Source organism: Atta colombica, unplaced genomic scaffold, assembly GCF_001594045.1.
Source record: "Atta colombica isolate Treedump-2 unplaced genomic scaffold, Acol1.0 scaffold226, whole genome shotgun sequence".
NCBI lineage: Eukaryota > Metazoa > Arthropoda > Insecta > Hymenoptera > Formicidae > Atta > Atta colombica.
The window spans coordinates 1,676,365-1,682,147 of NW_017259323.1; the positions used below are offsets into that span (position 1 = coordinate 1,676,365).

The following is a 5,783-nucleotide window of genomic DNA, read 5'->3' on the forward strand; positions in this document are numbered from 1 at the left end:
GAACTCCTAAAAACTATTATGCATAAGTCATAAAATAAATGCCTAATAAATTTCCATAATGACAGTTTAAGTTAATTTTTGATAGCATTTAATTCATATACCTTATTATTAATATCTTTATGACACATATGTTTGGTAGAGAGACACTATCTTATCATAATTATCGCACGCCTTTATCAATTTACAAGAATGTACAAGATTAAATTAATGCGAAAAATTCAAATTATTTATTATCAATCAAGCAATAGATCAGTTATTACTCACTCGAGCGTCAATTCTTTTAGTTCCTTTTAGTTCCTTAGAAACATCAGACAAGCTATCGAATGTTTGATTGATAAAAACGTGTGTAAATGCAAACAAGTTCTGAAACAAAAAAAATCAAACATTCATCATTGCCATTAATGATCTCTAAAAGCATAGTATGTAACTAACATAGTATATAACATAGTATATTACAATAATAAAATTATATAATAATTGTTAATGTTTATTAAATTATAAATGTTGTTTTATTAATAAAAGTTGTAATTTTGAAATATAAAATTTTAAATTGATAAAGTTACACATAGTAATTACAATTATATTCATAACGTAATGTTATAACAATTTTAATATAATTACAATGTTGTTCAATATAAATAATCGAGTTTATTCTATGACTTATCAAATATTTTAATTATACAATGTTCTTTTTGATAGTTTTAATTAAATACGCCAACGTTCACCAACCTCAAATAACTCACAAAGTGCCATAACTACTGACTAATTTTAGCTCTTACATAATACGGATTTAAGAACTCAAACAAGTTTAATTGATTTTGTTATCATTCTTTAAGGGATTGAATTCGTAAAAGGGCATTTTGATTGTGCAATTTATTCTCTCTCTCTCTCTCTCTCTCTCTCTCTCTCTCTCTCTCTCTCTCTCTTTCTCTCTCTCTCATGAAAATTAGTTATAAAAATTATTATAATCTTTCTCAACAAATACAAAATCAGTTATTCTAAAAGCAAAATTTATATATGAAATATCAACTAAATTTATTATAAACAATATTATAAATTAATGTTTAAACTTCACTACAGAAATGTGCAAATTTTCAGACAGTCATAGTGATATACCAATATTTATAATGTTTAGATTAAAGTTAAATGTAAATAAAATTAATAATAAGAAAAGTATTTTTGAAAGACTTTTTGAAAGACCAACTCATTTTTTTCTTAACAAAAAAATGTGAAATGAATCTATGCATCAAAAAGAAACTTAAATAAAATACACCTTAAATTTAATAAATTTCAAGTTTACTTTTTGTCTATAAAGTGAATCACATATATTTCTGGTATTTTTAAAATAAAACTTAAATAAAAATATAATCTTAATAAATTTTAATGAATCTATATAAAAGAATTAAATTTAAAAAAGATTTCATATTTAATTAAATTTTCATAGAAATTATTTCTATTTAATACTTTATTATTATTTTTATCTATATTTTTCATTATTTTCTTAATAATAAATTTTTAACAAACTTTGTTTTTTGAAGATATTATGAAGCGTAATAATTTATATAAACTACACAACATGTGATAAATATATGCAATATAGGTCACATGCAAGAAAAATTATGACTGCCCCTTACAAATCATTAAGACAACGTTACTATTAATAGTATTAATGACTGTCCGTGATATAACACAACTCTGAGTTTTCTAGAATATATACGAGCCACTCCCATCTTCTACAATTAAGTAAAGTGCCCTATAGTTTGTTATAACTTTCATGAGTTCATTACATGAATTCGTTACACACAGTGTGTAACAATATTATGTGATGATCTGTGATTATCTGATCATGATAATCATAGCATTGATGGTCTTTTTTAACTGATTGATTTAAGAGTAAACAAAATACATAAATTAATACAATCAATTAATGCCTATTCAAGCCAGCATATAGGATGACAATATGAAGATTGATTTATTTAAATTATTATAATTATTAATAATTATAATTGCAAACAGGATCGAAACATTTTGGATTCTTATCAAAATAATACATAAGTAAAACACAACAAACAAATTTTAAATAACTAGTCTATTCCTACTTAAAAATTAAAAATTTAAATACTGTAATATTCAATAAAATATTTCCAATAAAATATATTAAAAATGTTTTTAAAAAAAATGCATGAATTCTTAAGAAATTAATATTTTGAATGTAAATCAAAATTAATGAATTTGTTATTAATTCGATCTAAAATATAATCTATAATGTTTAAATTATTTTTAATATTATAGATTATATTTTTTACAGCGCGCCTTAAATATTTAATTTAATTCTTCTTGAGATTATTAATATTTATTAATCTAATTATATTTAAATTTTTAATGAAATTTTTATATTTGATATTTTAATTTCACATTTTAATGTTATGCAATTTATTATATTAATTTATTTTAGTGAATAAATTTACGTTTTTTATGTATATGATTTTATTGATATATTCTCATTTTAATTTATTCGCCTCTGTACGATACAAATTTAATAACAAATTTAATAACAAATTGTTACAAAATATTATAAATTTAATTATATATTACGAATATATTACAAATTTGCTTAATAAATCTACACTTATCACTTTAATTTAACAAAATGTAATATTCTGCAAATTACTTATTTTATTAAAGTCGCCATTTCACAACAAATCAATTGAAATCAATTGGTTTTTAACAAACGTAATATTTACTTACTTCTGTTATCTTAAAAGAATAACACCACCGATGTTCGTTAGCACAAACGATTTCGCTGACAATGAGTAAAAGACAAGTTGACTCATGTATTAAAGTGCCATACTGTCACACTGCTTACATTATATGAACAGAATACTGTTCAAACGTTTATACATATAGTACTGACACAAACTGATAAGATTTTCCAACGTATCTGATATAGTAATTTTTATAATTAGTAGTACGTGTACACAAAATTTCTTGTAATTGTATTAAAATTTATAAGTTAGTTAATTATAAATTTAAGATTCAAGAATCACAAAATATTCATTATTTCTTCTAATTTATTTATTAATTAATTTTTAATAAATCGTGGTGTATTCATAATAATAATGTAAAAACTAAACATTTTCAAAAAATAAAGAAAATAATTAATCGTCTTTAATTAAAAAATTAATCCAACTTTGAATGTAATTAATTTTGGTAATAATTAAAATATGTCGTAAAATTATAGTTATAAAATTGTAACATTTATTATTCATTTTTCAAATAATACAAAACGAAATGTTAAAGATACAGTTAAAAAAAACATTTATTATTTTGATTTAACAAATTTAACAAATAAGCAAGACTTTTTAATGTTTCAAAATGCTTTTAAAAAAAAAATTAGTTTGATAATAATTTTTTATGCAAAAATATCAAATTTTCATTGTTTTTTATATTTACATATTATGTATATGCATATTTTCTTTCTCCCCCCTCTCCCCCCTCTTTTTCTTCTCCTTTCTACCTTCCCTCCCACCCTCTCTCTCTCCCTCCCTATCTCTCTCTCTCTCTCTCTCTCTCTCTCTCTCTCTCTCTCTCTCTCTCTCTATATTCTTAATCCATAATTTGTGAATGAAATATACAAACACGCAGCATAATGTTATAATTTTATTGGCAAAATGTAGCTTCATTCATAATTTGTAGGAGGACTCGCACCATTTTCAACGTTATATCTGCTATGATTTTATCGACAGTGTCGAAATATGGATGTATAAGCTACGTAGCAAAAAGAAATCTGAGAGAGGATGTGAGGACTTTTTTATCGCAATATGTCACAGCGTATTATTGCCCTCTGAAGAAGTGAATGTAAACTACACAATAATATCCACGTTTATAGTGCTAGATGAAAATAAATTGTTGAAATTGCTAAAATAACTAAAATCTATCAAATTAATAAAGAGATTCAGGTTTCTCTCCGTTTGTATTCATAATCAGAGCTTATATTATTTAAGATCGTTTTAATCTTAAGATGTTACGAACCAATAAGAAAGCACGTATTAACATCTTAAGACATTACGTTATATTAAGATGGTCTTGAAATAAGAACCGACTATGAATATCGGCCTTAATCCTGAACGATGAGAGATAAGCGACATCCAATAAGAATCCTCTTTGTATAAGTACATACAAAAAAGCAGAACTTTTACGATTCAAAGCCGATATGTAATGTAAGAAATTAATTTGTTAATATCTTTAAAATATCTAATTTTAATTATATTTGTTGCAGCAATACTGCTGAAAATTCTGTGCTATATGGATCTTTACGTTTTTATTTAATAATCGTTTAATGATACAACATTTATTAAACGAAAATTTTCAATTTCGCATCTCCTACTGTAAAAATAAAAATTGTTGAATTTTAAGAAACTCGAAATTGAATATTCAAATAAGTTAATTTAGCGAATTTTGTCTTATAATGTGTGACTGCATAAAAATGAAATTACAATCTATGTTTTTTATGCAGATTTTCAGTCCGTTTTTACGAAATAATTAGTAGTAAATTACTATGTAAATATAAAGTTTTTATAATTATTAGCAAAAAATTATAGAGACTTTGAATATACTTTAAACTTTTCCAATTATCATTAAAGTTTAATTAAGCAAAAACGAGCTAGAGGCCCTCCGCCATCGATTTTGGCGATTCTCTTTTCTTTGTAAGTATACTCACACGTAAAAAAAACGAATTTTTAATAAATTTAGTAATTTGTTTTTACAGGTAAATATATTTTAAATTTATATTTTATTTTTATGTTTAATTATTTTATTGTATTTCGCTAATCATATTGCATAATTTTTTTAATATTATCTTTTATTGTAATCCTTTATACATTTAATAATACAATAAGAATTATTTACAATACAATTATAATTAAAAATGCTGTTCGAAATATAAAAATTATATCATATTAGCATAATTTTTAAAATTTAGTAATGTAAGATTATATTATAGAAAACATCAAAAATACATACAATAACACAAATTTTCTAAGCCAAAATATTGACAAAAGCGAAATGAAATACTAACAATTAGATCGTATTTATTATTAAGTATTAACTTGCGATTAAACTTTATATATTTATAAAACTTATTAATATCGCGTTCAAGATAACTATCTTAATAATTTGATTACACATACACCCTCCGCTTTGCGGTACATTCATTAATATCTAATATAAAATATAAAGAAGAATTTTCATAGTGGAGAATTTAATATATTTTGATTCTACGTCAAATTCAAGATCCATTCGCAAAAAAAAGTTAAGCAATTCGTCAAACACCAGCGGTCTTGTTACAGGAGAATGTGAATCCCGAATCTTTCAGATCACTTATGATAGTAATAATTTTAGATATCAAATTTTTATTGCATCTTCAATATATATTAAAATTCACGAGAAAATATGTTCTGCCACACATTACTAAAAATTATCGCTTATTAAAAATAAATGAATAGCATGATTTCCTTATGGAATAGTGATTATGAAGGAATATATTTAATAATAATAAAATACATTGTTATTGTAATTTTTTATTTATTATATATGTAGGTACAAAAATTTTTTGGATTCTAATTGTTCAAAATGAATCGAATCTGGTAATAATGGGATTTTAAAGAACTACACTGAAAAATTTATTATATAAAATTTAACAATAATTATTTTTCTGTATTTTCCAAAAATATTAATTATTAATATCCTGCTAATATGAGAGTATCCATTCGATTTATTTCAAA

The 5,783-nt window shown here is 23.0% G+C and overlaps 1 protein-coding gene across 1 annotated transcript in view; it reads right to left on the reverse strand.

The window, feature by feature from the left end:
• LOC108688162 (repressed by EFG1 protein 1-like) overlaps positions 1–317 on the reverse strand; it is a 39,684-nt gene extending 39,367 nt beyond the window's left edge. The window contains exon 1 of the mRNA XM_018194309.1: positions 265–317. The gene's annotated coding sequence lies outside the window, so the exon portion shown is untranslated. The remainder of the gene's footprint in view (positions 1–264) is intronic.
• Between the last annotated feature and the right edge of the window lie 5,466 nt (positions 318–5,783).